The sequence below is a fragment of the Camelus ferus genome, chromosome 7 (assembly GCF_009834535.1).
Source record: "Camelus ferus isolate YT-003-E chromosome 7, BCGSAC_Cfer_1.0, whole genome shotgun sequence".
NCBI classification, from domain to species: Eukaryota; Metazoa; Chordata; class Mammalia; order Artiodactyla; family Camelidae; genus Camelus; species Camelus ferus.
Window position 1 is genome coordinate 9961493 of NC_045702.1, and position 17082 is coordinate 9978574.

At 40.2% G+C, this 17082-nt stretch overlaps 1 protein-coding gene across 3 annotated transcripts in view; it reads left to right on the forward strand.

The window, feature by feature from the left end:
- The first annotated feature begins 1882 nt into the window (after positions 1–1882).
- MKLN1 (muskelin 1) overlaps positions 1883–17082 on the forward strand; it is a 320903-nt gene continuing 305703 nt past the window's right edge. For 2 of the 3 annotated variants that reach the window (XR_004321257.1, XR_004321256.1), the window contains exon 1: positions 1883–2026. The gene's annotated coding sequence lies outside the window, so the exon portion shown is untranslated. The remainder of the gene's footprint in view (positions 2027–17082) is intronic. The other variant, XM_032483347.1, reaches the window with a different exon arrangement.

Below are 17082 nucleotides of genomic sequence, written 5' to 3' on the forward strand. Positions count from 1 at the left end.
GAAACTTAAAGGGGCTCCCACGTGACTGCAGCAGCAACAACAGCAGCGGCAGGACTGGCGGCGGCGGCGGCGGCGGCCGCAGCGTTCGTACCACCACCCACCGAGAGCCCCTCGCAGCATCCCGGAGGGGCTTCTGGCGCTGCAGAAGCCCAGATAAGGGAGCCACAGCATCCGGGAGATGTGGCGTCTGTGCGTGCGTGTAGCCTTTGCTCATGACATAGGAAAGCGAACAGAAGGAGCGTCCTTAAATCCTTTCCTACAGTCACAAAACCCACGCTCTGTTAAAATGACATTTCGTGGCTCCTACTTTATTTTCCCCAAGAGCAATGAGTTTTCTATCAGGTCTGATTAAATTTTACCAAGGCAAAAAGAAAAACTGGATTTATCCCTCTGCGAGTTCAGCCAGCTCTTGGGTAGATCAGAAATGACAAAACAATAATAACAGAAATAGAATCAGGCATTTGATACATAATTACCATCACACCAGCTTTAAAGCTTTTCTGGAATTACATTCCTCCGGTAACTGTGTTGATGATGCTTGCAGGAGGCAAATGCAATGCAGTTTTTCTCTTCCGCAGCTATATTAGGGCTTTGTTGCTGACAACAGTAAAAACTTGTTTGTGTCAGGAAGTGAGGTACGAAGATATGACCTGGAAGGTACAGACAAAACCAAAGTGGCAGTTTTTGCATTACTTTTCTGACCACATTCTTTCAAATGGTAAGAAGCAGCTGATCTGCTGTAAAATGCATAGTCTTGTGTTTGATGGCAAATCAAATAATCAGAAAAACACATTTTCCCCTTAATCACAGTGTACGTGCTAGACACTAGAAATTACATATAGATTTACATATATATATGTATACGTTGTGCATGAAAAGTGAAAAGTGTGTGCCTTTTTATATTTTGAACCATTAATTGTGCCATCATTTCTAGGATTTCACTGAAGCATTTAACAAACACTTTGAAAGACTCAGTCAAGTCTAGTGATGTGTGGAAACTGTAACATCAGTTTTGAGTGGTGCTATTGAATCCCACCCCCCAAACCCAAATCTCTGCCTTAAAGTTTGTGTGGACCATGGAATTTATCCTGTAAATCTAAGCTAAACGTTCTATGTCTTAGTTCATGTTTTTCTATTTATAAAGAGAACTCCCTGTTGGATTGGCTGAATTATGAAAAACTTCACAGGAAGCTGAAGAGTGGGACGGAAGATCATCCTTTCTTTTGGCTTTGCCTTGGCTGTATCTCTTTCCACCTCATCAGTTTCCCTCATCAGCCATGATGCATGATCAACACTACATCCCTTTTGATTCTTTAATATGTCCCCCAATATTTACCTTCCCATCTAACACCTAATTCTTCCATTCCTTTCCCCCCTTTCTGTCCTTGCCTCCCAATTCTTAGCTCAGGCCTCCCCAAATACTCCCTCCCACTCCACCTTCCCCTCCTCCCCTTCCCAGCTCGGTCTCCCTTCTCAGCAACTCAACCTCCTTACCTCTCTTTGACCTCCTTTATTCTCCTTCACAGTCTGGCCCTCGACTTCTCGGCCTCTTCTTCCCCTTCTTTACCTGCAGTGTCCTGCCTCAACTGGGGTCTCCTCCAACACCCTTGTCTCTGGTCCCATCCCTTCTGACGCCAGACCCCAGCATTCCTCCAGGGCTCGGCCTGGTCGGCTTTAACCTGATTTTGTTCCGGTGCCCCTGGGCTGGGAAAGGAGTGTGTGGTGCAAAGTGGGGGCAAGAATCCCCCTCGACAGTGGCCCCTGCTTGGTTCCCCCTCCGCCCCTCCCGAGCCCCGGTTGCGGCGCTTCCTGGGCGGATGATTGGGACTTGCTGCAGCAGCTGCGGTTCTGCTGTGTCATGCAAGAAGGAGGCGGCGGCGGCGGCGGCCGGAGCTGGAGGGGGAGGAGGGGAGGAACCTGATCTCTCCGGTAGCGAAGGGCTGGAGGCAAACACCGAGTTACCCCAGAGCCGCCCGGGAGCAGGGAGGGCTCCGCTACCCCGGGGGCCCTCCCCGCGGGGCAGATGGTAAGTGGGGCGGCGCAGGTGGTCGCCTTGGGAAGGGAGCGCGCAGGGGGTTTAGGTGGGGAGGCGGGGAGAACTAGGAATCACCTCGGCCAAACTGAAGGAGCCCAGTGTCCAGCTGAAAGGGACCCAGGCCATAACAAGGATGACCAGCGGCAATAATTACCATTCGAATAACGCCCCGCAGTTGACCCAGGCTACACACAGGAGATGTGCATCCTGAACCCAGGACGGAGCTAGAAGCAATGATTCAGGGTTTGAGAACCATCAGCCCTGGAGATTTAAGGATACCGCTGAATAGCGAGAGTCAACATACACCACAGTCCTAGAGCCTAGGTGCGCTTTCTGGGTTGTCTTGTTTAAAACTAGGGAAGGGGATGGAAACCTGCCCGATCTCACTTTAGCCACGAAAATAATGCTCTTGGCCAGTGGCCTCGGACAAACAGCCTCTGGTGCAATTAAACAATCAATAGGGAAAATAGCTTCACCACCCTCCTTCCCCAAGCTCTTTCAACCAGGGTAATTTATTCTTCTTAAAGGAGAAAGAAAATTATGCCTTAGGGTCCCTCCCATCCTACCCTCTGTCAGCCTCCACTCTACACAAAACTGCCCACCCCACCATTCACCCCACTTTGAGACTGTATTTTATGTTGGATGAAGGGGACTGCCTTAAACCCTGAACAATTTCACCTCTGCTGCCCTTTACCCAGAGGGAATTCAGAAACAGAACTGAGAGCCATGAACATAGAGACAGGCTGGGCACATAGGAACATTACTTCTTTTACCTGAGTGCAATTCCCGGGATAATTTCTTAAAAAATTATTCTTCTTCTCCATTTCACTCCTGGAAATTTCAAAGCACTTTCTGCAACATTTTTTTTTTAATGTCTGTCGTACATTAGCAGTAAGGGGTTGGCGGGATTAACTGAAAGGCTAATGACTGTCTCAAAAGCACATGCTGTTGCTAGGGAACTCAAGCTCATCCTGCTCTCTAATCACTAGCATGTTATGTGGAAATCAAACTTCTCAGGGTGTTATTAAAATGAATGGCATTTGGTTAAAGGCGTTCTTGCTTGTGTTGTAGCATCCTGGATTATTATCGATTGCCTCACACCCACATATCTTGTTTTCCTAATTTGATTTCTGTATGTGCGTCACAGCCAGGGACATGCAGACTAGACCAGCCAGGTTCACTTCCTGTTTCTCCAAACTGGTTTATATTTGGTCTCGTAGCTCTAGCTGGTAAAACATTATCAAACTGATCCTCTTGGAAAGAAATCTGTGCTTTCCGTGAAAACAAATTATCCCAATTAAATTCTAATTCCCATGGAAAACGTCATCATTTGAGGAACAGAATAGACTGCCAGTTGCCATTTGAGAAACCCATTCTTTAAATGTAAAGCCTAGAAAAACCCATCATCTTTATTTCTTTTACCCAGAATCTTCATTCCTCAGCATTAGAACTAAAACAAACTCAAGTTGAGAGATGATTTAAGTCTGATATTTCTAAAATATCACTCAAAAAATACACACTGAAGCTGGGGAAATCATTTAGACTAAATAAGGCATAGAATTAAATGGAATCCAGGCCTCAGGAGCACAAGTAAACTTGGGTGAGCACTGGGGCACTCAGAGAAAATAATATGATTACGAGGCTACACTACAAATAGGAGCCTACCTCTTTGTACTGATTGTCTGTTTTACCAATTCTCCTTTGTCCCTGGATAAGACAGCCTTGCTTTTTTTTTTTTTCTTTCAGTTCTTTCCTCTTTATAACAAAGATATCACAAAATCAGTATCATAAAGATAAGATAAGCTCTATGTGAATAGATAGGTTCTGATGTAGGTAATTTGCATAGATGGAAATTAATAGGGTATATAAGGCATTAAGGAAAGATCAGCTGACTAAAAGCTAGGAAATGCTATAGACTGGATGTCTTTGGATGTCTGTTTCCTCGTGGAAGCTTAACAAAAGTGCTGGGCTGAAGAATCTGTAAGATTTCTTCCATTTACAAAATTCTGTGATTATATTGAACTCACTACATAAAAATTTTAATTTTAGCTGAATTTTGCAATGATAAATTTTGACACTGAAACTTTAATACCTATCCATAGAGACCTGGGAGGAAATGATAATGGGAAATGATTTGCTGTTGCTACATCACTTTTTAGTGTCAGTTCCCAGACAATCAAATAAAATCGACCAGACTCCCAATGTATTCACTCTCTGCTTGCTTGGTGGTGTTGCAGAAGCAACAGGATAAGAAGTAGAAAGGATATAAAAGTGTGTCGAAATATCTTTCAGTCATTTTAGATTTAGTTAAGCCGAAGTACTTTGCTGAGCAAATCGATGAAATGTTGAGGAAGGGCTATTCAAGAAATAAATGATCAACTGAATCCTCATAGAGTTAATCATCTATTTGCGTATATTTTAATTAGTGACAGGCAAAAATATAGGTACAGATTTTTGAAATTTTCAGATTCAAGATGTTAAGAAGTAGCATGAAGCTATGTGAGATTTGTGCCAAAGAGAAAAGATCTGACTTTGAAACCCAACTCTTCCACTTTATTTATTCATTATTGAGTGCCTGCTATGTGTCAGGTTCTGTGCTAGCAACTGGGAGTACAAAGATGAATAAGACAGTCTTCTCGGAAGGACCTCATGGTTTAATGAAGATATAGGAGTACACAGTTGATCACAGAACAGTGAGGTGTTGTCAACAGGGGAAGTCATTGGAAGGGTACTTAACCTTTACTGGGCATAATCATGGTCCCTAATTATAGAAGACGAATTCAGAGAGGAGTTCTGAATAAAAAGAGAAGGAATCCAGACAAGTGGGCAAGTTAAAGAGAAATGTAGTCCAGGCAAAGAAAGTACTGTGTGTAAAGTCCTAGAGGTAAAAAGGTGCCCCCAGAGAGTTGAAGGTGAAGGACAGTCCCAGCAAGTTGTAGATTCTGTCTTGTATGAATGCATGGCAGAACCCAGAAAGATCAGCAGGTCTTGTATTATGAAAAGTCTTGTATGTCTTTCTAAGAAGTTTCACCTTATCCTAAGGCCAGTCAAGAACCGGTGATTAATTTTAAGGAGCATAGTGAGGTGACCAAATATCCATTGCATGAAGATCACTCCAGTTTGGAGAATTTATTAGTGTGAGTAAGCAGGGAGACTAGTTTGGAGGTTGTTTTAGCATTATAGGAAAGAAATGATGGACATCTAAGCTAAGGCAACAAGAAAGGAAATGGAGGGAGGAGAAGGATTCAAGAAATATTAAGGACATAGAACCAACTGAATTTTATTATTCATTATATCTGCAGGATGAAGGAATAGGTGGAGATTTATGGCTCAGGTAAATGAGAAGATAGTGGTATCATTCACCAAGATGGGGACTTCAGGAGCAAATATAAATTCAGGAGGGAAGGTGATTAGTTTAATTTGAAACACACTGAGTTTGAAGTGTCCATGGGATATCAAAGTGAAACTATCTACTATATAAAAGAACGGGGCAGTCTAGAACTCAAGAGAGAGATCTATGCTGGAATCATCAGAATAAGTGACAGTCCACAGAAGTAGATGAAATTCCCAAGAGAAAAAATAGAGTAAGAAGAGAAAAGACCTACTCTGGAACCCTATGAAAATGACAACGTTTAAAAGGTGAGGAAACAAAGATACAGGAAAGAACGTCCAGAAAGGTAGGAGGACCAGGAACAAGTAGTTTCAGAGAAGTCAAGGGAGAAACTGTCAACAGTATTAAATGCTAGAGAAAGATCAAGAAAAATAGACTGAAAGTCCTTGGTTTTAGCAACAAGGAGGTCAATGTAGTGTTTTGGCAAGTTTATTAGGATAATGGGGATAGTAATCAGATTGCAGTGGATTGAGGAGTGGATAGGAATAGAGGTGGTAGCTAGAGGAAATTTTTTTTTTTTTTTTTTGATAAGAAGGACTAAAGGCCAAGTAGGGAAGGAAAAATAAAAGTATTGGGAAGAGAAAATCATGGTCTTTGAAGTTAAGGATGCATAAGGAAAGAAGGCAATAATATAGTAATACAAAATTCTAGATTCTTTCCACCTTCTTCAAATTGAATGGCATTACTACCCAACAGATGCGCAAGTCAAAAAGCTCATAGACATGCGAGCTTTTCCTCAGTTCTCATGTCCACTCTATGAAGAGTTTCTAAGTCAACATTTCCAAAATCTGTCTCTTTCAATCTCCACTGCCATCACCCTAATACAAACACCATCTCCTGGACTCCTGTGATAGCTTCTAATTGGTTTTCCTGTTTCTACCCTTGCCTCCATTCTCCACAGCCCAGCTAGAATCACATAAATCATAAAACATAAATCAGATCATTTTGCTTCTACCTTAGAATCCTTCCATGTCTCCTGATTGCACTTGAAATAAAGTCCAGACTCCTTTGATGACCGACAAAGCCTTATGTGGCATCCCAGACCATCTCATTAATCTCATCTCCAACCACTCTCCTCCAACTCCAGTCACACTGACCTCTTTTCTATTCCTCAGACACATTGGATTTGCTCTAGTTTTTAAAGGACTTATCCCAGATATTTCCTTTTCCTGGAATACACTTTTGATTATTCTGATCTCTGCTTAAATGTCACCTCCTCAAAGAGGACCTCTCTTACCTCCCTGCCAAAAGTATGCTTCCTTGTTCACCTTCCCAACCATCCTATGTATTTTTTTCATCGTAGTAAAACTTTATTACTGTTTGATTGCGTTGCTTATAATTGAGAACTCCTCTAAAGTGTAAACCCCGTGAGAATTCCTGGAACATGGTAAGTACTTAAAAATGTTTTCATTGAGTGTTTGTAGAAGGCAAAAAAGAAGGTCAATTGATTATTAAAAATTAGAGACATCAAGGGTCAAAGCCTGGTGTGGTTGAGGAATGGCCAGTGATGATGGATTATTAATCTTTTAAGCCTCCAGAAGTGGAAGAGTCATTAGCTATGTGATCCTGGGCATTCACGTTCTCTGAGATTTACTTTATGGTTAATAATAATAATACATGCCTCATAGGGCTGTTAGGAAAAGTAAGTGAAATAGTATAGGTGTAGGTATAAGGCAGTCTTGTCAACCTGTTTTTAGGAAGTCAGGACTTCTGCAAATCAATTCATAACCTCTACATTGAGCTTTTCATGTGGGCTCGCCTATCAAGGAGTTAACATTTGAGGATTACTTATTATTAGGGAAAAATTGACCAAACTGTGACTTTTAAAAAATACTAGGATTCTAAAGAATCTGGAAATTAGATTATTTAAGAAAAAAATCAAAGCACTCCTACAAATCAATAAGAAAAACATCTGAACTCTGGGAGAATGGGCAAAGGGTATGACAAATAGATCACAGTCAAGAAAATAGAAATGGATCCTTCAAATATGTAACAATGCTGACCCTTCTCATAGTAAGAGATATGCAAATTATAACTGCAATGAGATGTATTTTTTACATATCAGGTTCACAAATCAATAAGTTTAATAGCATACTTGGTTGTCCAGGCTGGGGAGCGGGCACTTTTTCACATTGTCAATAGGATGAAAATTGGTACAACCTCTAAGGAGAGCAGCCTGGCAGTATTTTTCAGATTTCTAAAAGTACAAAGCCTTTGATTTAGCAACTCCACGTTTCTACATTTAGCCAATAGATATACTCACACGTATTGAAGAATGACTCTTCTAGTATCTTCACTGAAGCATTATTTATGGTAGATAAAGACCAAAAACAGCCTACATGTCCATCAATAGAGAAATGGTTAAATAAATTATGGTATAGTTATACAAGTGAATGGTAGACAGCTGTTAAACATTGTGAGGCAGTTCTAGGTGTACTGATGTGAAAAGATCTTCATGATAAGTTACTAAGTAAAGAAAAATTAAGAAGAGGAACAACATGTGTATTTTGCTTGCATTGTGTTTCTTTTTAAAGACTTTTTTTTTTTTGCCTGAAAAACGCTAACTGTGAAAAGATAAAATAGAGCAGGGCAAGGGCAGATGTGGAGAGACCAGCTGGGAAGGTATTTCAGTGGTTCATGTAAGAGATGATGGTTTCCTGGTCTAGGGTGGTGGCAAGCTTAGGAAGAGAAATAATCAGAATTGAGTTATTTTAAAGGACTTGACAATTAAATGGAAATGTTAAGTTTTGGAGAGGGAGATAGTGTCATAATTGACTTAAGATTTCTTCCAGGATCCAGTGAATTAACAGAGGTGTCAGTTACTGAGATGGAGAATCCTTGGACAGTATCAAAATTTCAGGGGAAGATCCAAAGTTCTGTCTAAGTGGAGATGTCTACTGCAGGTTTGTGATATGGGTTGGAAGCCCAGAAGAGTTGCAAGAACAGGATTTATAAATTTGGGAGAAGATTGCCTAAGGAGGGCAGATATAATCAAAAGACAAGCAGGCCCATGACTAAAGTCTGATCCTTTAGAGACTGGATAGAAAAGAAAGAGCTGGCAATGGAGACCAAGAATCAGAAACCAGAATAATAAAACCAGGAGACTATGGGGCCAAAGAAACCAAGAGAGGAATGTGATATGGGTCGGAATGTGATATTAAGGAGGATCAACTCATGTTAAATGCTACCAAAAGGTCCAGGAAGATCCTTATAACTTGTTTCTCTCATAAACTCTAAGCTCCTTGAGAGTTGAGATTATTTGACTTATTTTTGTATACAGGGCTTTGCATTGTGTTTCACACATATAACCAATGATCAGTACATTTTTGTTAAATTGGAGACAGTCAAAGATACAGAAGAGAGAGAGAGGAGGAGATACAGAAAGACAATAGAATGTATTTTTTGTGTTTCAAAAAAATATATAGATAAGGCATATTCCCTTGAACTTGACCTCAAACCAAACTTGATCTCAGGAGAAGTAAGGAGGTTCCACTCCCTGGGTCTTACTCTTGAGCTAGCACATTGATTGAGCTCTCACAGTGCCACGTTGCCTCCTGAAGACATTTTGATAAGTAATATTCACCTGTGTCTCGTCATTCTGAGTCATTTTTGTCTTTATTTAGGTCCTGGGTGATGACAAAAAGAACAATTTGCTTTTCCTCGCCTATGTGACCCCATCATACCACCTTGAATCAGTTGATGGAGTCTGGAGATCCCATTTCGGTGCCACTACAGTTCTGTCATACACTGTAACCACTCATAAGGATGCCCAGCCCCAGCTTCCCCATCAAAGAGAAAGATGACTTTTGGCAGGAAGAGATATTAGAGAAACCTCTTAGAGAAACCACCAGCCTCTCAGTCTGTTCTTGTTTCTGCAGAAAGGTGCTGCTGCTATGAGGAGAGAATGTAGAGGATGCCAAGGGAGAAAAGGGTTTGACTTTGTCCTGAGACCATGGAAACCTTCTACATGCCAAAAGAGACATTGTGACCCTTGGTCCAGTGTCCTTGAGTTAGAAACCAAAATAACAGATGTCAGTTAAACAATATTTAAAATGTTATGACATCCTGTATTATTTAGTGAGACCAGAGGCTAGCAAATTTTTCTGTAAAGGGAAATATTTTAGGCTTTGTGGGCCATACGGTCTCTGTCCCAACTACTAGCTCAGCCATTGTAGTACAAAAGCAGCCACAGACAATACGTAAATGAATGACTTTGGCTGTATTTCCAGTTAAACTTTATTTCTGGAAAATGAGATTTGAATTTCATATAATTTTCACATGTCATGAAATATCATTCTTCTTTTGATCTTTTTCAGCTGCTTAACAATGTGAAAGCCATTTTTAGCTCCCATACCATGCAAAAACAGGGATTTGGCCCATGGGCACTAGTTTGGCAACCTCTGATTTACACAAACAAGAAGATCATGTCGTGAGAAAGCTTTTCAGATTTGGACTCCTAAAGAAAATAATCTGTTTCATAAATATCCTTTATTTTAACTTCTCAAATTTATTTGAATATACATTTGCTTACATCTGACTTATTTAGGAATAAAGTATGTCTCCTCGTTCAGTATTCATTTAACACTTGGCCCTTTCTCGTCCATAATATGAATGAATGTGCAGGAATGTGGTGTTTCTATAGAGCAAACCGAAGAATTCTTGCTAAGGGACTATATAAATATCCAAATCCAGAGAGGACATCGTAATTCTAATCACATTTTAAAACTGCAGTAATTCATTTAGTAAGTATTTATTAATGATCACTTTTACATAGTGCAGTACTGTTAGGCATTTAGAGATAGAAGAGAATAGAAAAATAAATAGATAAGATAGATGAAATATATAATGGCTGCTAGGTGTTAGAATTGTTTGGATATATTACAGTATAAATGGAGTCATTTAAGCAACAGATAGGTAGTTAGACAAAACTAAGTTTAAATCCAAGCTCTTTTGTGTCTCAGGTATGTAACTTTATGCTGATTAAATAAACCATACGAGCTTCAGTTTCCTCTTTTTAAAATGGGCATAATAATTCCCACCTCCTGCGGAGGTGCTGTGGTAATTAAACAAGATGTAGTATATGTAAGTCAGCTCGCAGAGTTCCTGCACATGGCAAGCAGTCAGTAAACAGTAGCTGTTGTATTATACCAATATGAAGGTATATAATTTGTTCAAAAAGAAGCACACAATTAAACGCAATGCAGAGTAACCCTGTGAGTCATGAACTGATGAATACAAATGAAAACCCACAAACCTGGAGGTTGATGCCTGGTAGAGAAGACTTGGGTGAAAATAAAAGCAGTAGTGACATTGTCACAGGAGCTTATAGTAAGGCAGCTGGCTGGTTGTCCTGCCTTTGCCTTCCCTAGGGACCAGCTGCTGGACCGTCTGGCTCTCCACCCTCCCCAAAGTTTACATGCCAGTTCTGACTGGGGGGAAAGTGTGTCATCAGTGTCAGCCCCAGCATCCTGCTTCCTTCCAGTCAGGTCAGCTGTGAGCTTTGGACACCAGTAGATCCCTCCCATTATGCCTCCTGCTCTGCGTCTGTCCAATTCTGGGCCTTCCACCTTGACCTCCACACCTTCAGTTCCAACCATTCTGCCTTGCATCTAGGCTCCCTATAGATTTGGGCTATTCTCCTAAACCCTTTCCTTCTAGACCATGATTCTGATGTCTTGTTTAGCTTATCAGTGACCAGTCATCTTGCCTAGAGGGCTCTGTTCCCTTGTCCACACCCCTGCTGTGATCTCCTTAAACTATGGTACACCTGTACCTTTCCCTCCAATGCTGGACGTTTTGGTATTAATAACTTCTTGAACCTCACCTTGGTGAGAGATATCAGGTCTTGCACAGCCCAGCTGCCCTAATGCAAGCCAGCTTCTGTATTCACAGCCCATGCCCTGGGGAGGGCTCCCCACTCCAGTCTGGGCTCATGATCTTTCTCCACTGGTGTTGTCAGCTAGTTCTAACAGGCCTTGTACTCCTGTTATGGCAACATCAATAATGCTTTCCCAATACAAATGACAAAATTAATGGCACAGGGGCACAATATAGGGGGAATGGAGTACTTCAACATCTACTGACAAGCTCATTCCACTGAAAAGTGAGCATCAAATAAAGTTGGCATGACTTAAATTCAAACTAATTGCTTATTGAAGAGGTACTATTCTATGCTTAATTCTAACCAGCTAAGAAGAATGTGTCAGTGAAGTGGAAGTGACAGACAACTTAAAGTAAGTGACCACAGTATCCTTGAATTTGTAGTACCCAGAGAAGGCAATTCTGCATTTCCTAACCAGATACAAAGAAGACTTGAGAAGGTTAAGAGAAAATATGGACATGAGGCTCTATCTGACCAGGAACTAGGGAAGAAAGCTCCCAAGGAATAAAAGGACTTGAAATTTAAATTTTCGTAAAGCCAGTGATTTCAGTGAAGAAAAGGGGGCATCTGAAAAAGATCAACGCTCAGGAAGTGTTCTGATAAGCTCATATTTTTAAAGGACATGTTCAGAAAAAGCTAAGAGGAGAGGACTATAACAAAGCCTCACTCTAAGGAAGGACTCAGAGCTGTGAAAGTAGTGCCAGAGGGCTTACCATCCAGAGACAACTAGGCTCTGGGAAAAGGATCGAAGACAACATTTTTTGTATGTTTTTTGCTTATGTGTAGAGTAAGAATAACAAGAAGGGGTAGTGCTACTGAATGGGGCCGAATGTCTAATGTTAACAGTTAGCTAAAAACCAGAATCATTCAACTATAGCATTTCCTAGATGCTCAGGTATAAGGTTTTCCCCATACATTTTTAATAATTCTAAAATCAGACTGTATCTTCAATAGATATATTTAACATGGCAGTGTTTTGGGGGAAGGACTCTAAAAACAATAATTAAGTGATGGTGTATCATACTATAAATTGGTCTCAGGAGAGAGAAAATGTGGAATTTTATTCACTTAGCTGTGCCATTATCAATCGGGTCCATTTTGTGTTCTGAAAGTGGCAGTGCTACTGGTGATGACCAAAGGTAGGAAAGAATCAGAAAGCAGTTGGAGGCCACAACCAGAAGTGTGTCGCCCTATAGAGGGAGCAGTCGTGAGTGGATGAGCACTACTGAAGACAGAAGAGTAGCAAACATTAGAGACAGGTCAGAGACAAGAGAGGAAAACTGTGGTCAAAACCTCTAGGAAGGGGTAAAACGAGACAGTTGCTCGCTCACAGAATCCAAATCACTGTACAGGAATGTCACAGAATGGGGAAGGATGATGTCTTTGTCAGTTGGAGCTGCTATAACTAATACCCTAGACTGGATGACTTAAAAAATGTTTAATTCTCACTTCTGGAAGCTAGTAAGTCCAAGATCAAGGTGCCAGCAGATTTGATATCTTGTGCAGATGACCACCTTCTTGCTGTATCCACAGAGAGAGAAAATCATCTTTCCTATCTTTTCTAAGGGCACTAATCCCATTCATAGGGTCAGATAGATAATGGCTTGCCCTGGGTGGGACTTTTTGAACTGTGCCTGGTACACAGCATGTGGGTACTATTGTGTCCTGTCTCTTCTGGATCACCACTGTGACCAAGGTGCTCCAAGGTCCAACTTAGTTAGCTCTAGTTAACCCTGTGGAGGGCTCCTCTAAGGGGACATCTAGGTCAAGATATAGGTCTCAGGTTGCAAACCAGGAAAAGACATTGCAAACTGGTATAAGTAAGATCTTTAGTTAAAAACAAAAAAAAGAAAGAAAACAAATAGTCCAAATAAGTAACCAGAAAACAAAGTATCCAGGAGACAGAGACTTTACCAGAATGAATTAAGGGAAGAGTTGGAGCTATGGTCTATTTCTACTGGGTCTATGGAACCTGTTTTAAAGAAGAAATTCAGAGAACCTATAGATGAATTGGTCATGGGGGAAACTGTTCCAACCGTGCATGATTAGACTTTTAGAAACAGTGATGTGCTCACGTGGTCCTTATGCAGCTTGAATGTAAAAGGTTTAGTGCCTAAAGAAGGGACTACGTCTTTTCACAATTTTAACTACTTTCTACCACATGAATGGTGGTAGAACAAATGTTTTCAAATGGCAGAGGATTTATCAATAATAAAAAGCAATGATCTGGATACTTAAAGATGTAGTCCTTACCTTAGTTGTCTTCTCACATGCATCCTCCTTTCCCAGCTGCTCCATTCTTTACAACATCCATGTAGTTTTGGGAAAGCTGACTCCAACTCTTATCTCCAGCTGGTGGGATATGTGGTCCAGACTAAGTCAGTCATTGAATTTCATTCCCTTGGCCCCAGTGACTGCATGTATTAGCATGTGACCTAAATCAGTCCAATCAAAGAGTGAGAATGTCAGGACTTCTGTGGGAATACTAAGACAAAGACACTTCCTCTGGAAGTGAATGCAGAAGCATGTAACCTGGGAGTTCTTGGACACCATCTTGGGACCATAATGGGAGATTCTATTGAGAACGGAGCTATCACCAGGGACTAAAGCAAAGAAATGAAGAGGGAACCATCAAGTCCTCTCCACATTAGGCCTTCTCCACATTGTGTGAGCCACCTGGTCAAACATGGCCTGAAGCCTTTGAACTTTTCTACTTATGGGAGCCAATAAATTCAATATTTTTTTAAGCCAATTTGAGTTAAATATTCTTTTTCTTGAAACCAAAGCATCCTCTCTGATTCAAAAGGATAGAACAAACATGAATAAGAAGGAGTAGAAAAGTATCAGATGGATTAAAGAGTTAAATGTGAAAAGTGACCAGTGATATGTGTTGAAAAGATGAAAGTGATAGAAGTATTCTTGACCTTAGGAAGATTAAAAACCTGAGCAAGAAAGTAAAGTTTTATGGTTTATTAAAAAAAACTATAGATTTGAATACTTAAAACTTTGTAGTTTATGTAGATAAAACAGTATCACATACAAAATTAAAAGATAAATGAGATTCTAGAATTTTTGCAGCTATACAGATACATATAGATATATAAAGATACTATGATAACTGGTAGTGTCATTAATATATAAAGAGCTCTTACAAACTTGTAAGAAAAATACAACTTCTCAAAAGAAGTGTGGGTAAAGACATGAAACGCAAAAAGAAAAAAAAAGAATTCAGTTGGTTAATTACAATGAAGAAGGTCTAGTCTTATTAGTAATCAAAGAAATATAAAGTAAAACCAGACGTCTTTGTGCCTAACAAATTGTCAAGAACTTTAAAATGATAACTTGCACTGATAAAGATTCCAGGAAATAGGACCTTCATAGAATATTGGGCATGTAATTTGGTTCAAGCATTCTAGAGAACAGTTTGGTATTGTGTATTAAAAATAACTTAATATATGCAAACCTTTTAACATAGTAATTTCATTTTTAAGACTTTATGCTAAGAAAATAATCAGAAACACAAATTTTGATGTAGAAGAATATTTAGTAGAGCATGTCTTCTTTATAATATTGAACACTTGGAGATAATCTAAGTATCCAAAAAGAAGTATCCTACAAGTTATAATCTATTTCTATGATAAAATATATGCATCCACTAAAAAGTAGATTATGGAAGATGTCATGATATCAGAGAATGCTGGTGATTTGTTTTTTAAACATATTTGCTCAGAAAAAAGACTGGAAAGTTACACAGAAAAAGATTAATAGCGGTAATATCTCAATAGTGGACTTAAACTGAGTTTCTTCTTTGTGAGTATTCTACATTTTAAATCCACATCAATAAACATGACCATGTCTTGCATAACATTTTAGGCACTGAAATACCAAGTCCAATGCTTTAGACATAGCAGGCACTCAACAAACATATGCTGAGCTTCATTGTATGACTAACTGCTGGTCAAAAATGCAACGAGTTTGTTTTGTTGGGTAGTGAGCTCACAAAGATGTTTAAGCAGAAACTAGCTGGCCATCTCTTGTACTAAAAACTTCTATCCCATAAAAAAAAAAAATTTCTACATCTTGCCCAACTTCATTTTCTTCCTTCCATTACCTTCTTCCCCCACAGCCAAACTTCCAAGGGGAGTCTTCACTCAATCCATTCCATTCTGACTTCTAACACTCTAGAAGCTGTGCTCATCAAATCAAATTAGCAAACTTAATCTTAGCATTCATCCTACCCTAGGGAGAACTGTTGATCATTTCCTCTTGGAAGGTCTGTTCTCCCTTTACTTGCAGACCTCTATCCCGTTCTCATGCTATCTTCCTGCTCCTTCCCAGTCTCCTTCAATGGCTCCTCTTCCTCTGACAGCTGCCTGCATGCTTTCTCTTTTTTTTTTTTTTTTTTTTTTCAGGTTCTTGTTCTTGGCACTCTTCTCACTGTTTGCACTCCTCAGGATGTCCCATCCATTCTAAGGACTTAGCTACTCCTGGGCACTGACTTCTGAGCCTATATATTCAGTTCAGACTTCTCTCCTGATCTGCAGACGTGTCTTTCATTTGCCATTGGATACCCAACAATCACTGCAAACTTAATATGCTCCTCATCATTCCCTCTCCCCACTCTTGCTCTCCTTCTCCTGTTTAGCTTAACATAATTACACTTCAACCTTGGCCTTTCTCCCCTACTCCCAAATGCCTATCTAATCAATAGCTATGTCCTCAATGCTACTTCTAAATCTCCCTTGGATTTGTCACTACTTTTCATCCCACTGCTGCTATGGTGATTCAGACCATAATCCCTTCCTTAGACTATTACAGTGACTTTCTAATTGGCTCTCCTGGCTCCAGTTTCCCCCTTACTCTAGTTCAGCCATCATCATGCTACTAAAGTTTACTTATATTTTCAATATGAATGATCACATCTCTTCCCTATTTAGGAACCTCTGATACCTCTGATAATTACTTACCATCTTCAGTGTAAAGCTCAGGCTCCTTAGCTATAAATCAAGGTTCTTCTTGGCATGGCTACAACCTACCTTACTAGTTATTTTCAGCCCACACCAGACTTCCCTCTTTTCTCTGAACACAGTTTGCCTTTCACACTTTGGTGCCTCTTCCCATCCTATTCCCCTAAGGATCCTCTCTCCTCAGTCAATTTATTTCCTCCTTCAGTGCCTCTAGGAAAAGAAACCCTCTTCAGCTTCTAAGTCAGACATTAGGGCAAGAGATATGGTATTTAAAGCAATGGACTGGATGAGCAATTGTAGACCAAGCCCAAGGGGGCTCCCAGCATTCAGAAATCAGGAAGGACTCAGCAAAAGAGGGAACAAACAAGGAGGTAGAAGGAAAGCCAGTGTGGTGTAATGGAAGCAAAGTGAAGAAAATGTTTAAAGCAAAAGAGAGTGATCACCAGTGACAAAAAACTGTTGAGAGGTCAATAGGATGAGGGTGGACAGCTAACCATTGGATTTGACAACACAGAGGTCACCTCAGTCTTCACAGATGTGTTTTCAGTGAAAGAATCGGAGACAGAAATGAGGAAGCTCATTCAATGATGTTCATTGAATGGGTGAAGTAGTAGATGAATGAAGAAATGATGTCTTAGAGAGGACTCCATAGTTGGTCAGGAACCGTAATAGATTAGTTATTTTGAACTCTTAGAGTCTCCTAAAAATCTCCAAATAGAAACAAGGATTTGATTTGGTGGTGCAAAGCTTTTCTGAAGCAATGAGGGAGTTGAGAGTAGAATTACCAAGGCAGTAAGGTTAGTCTAGA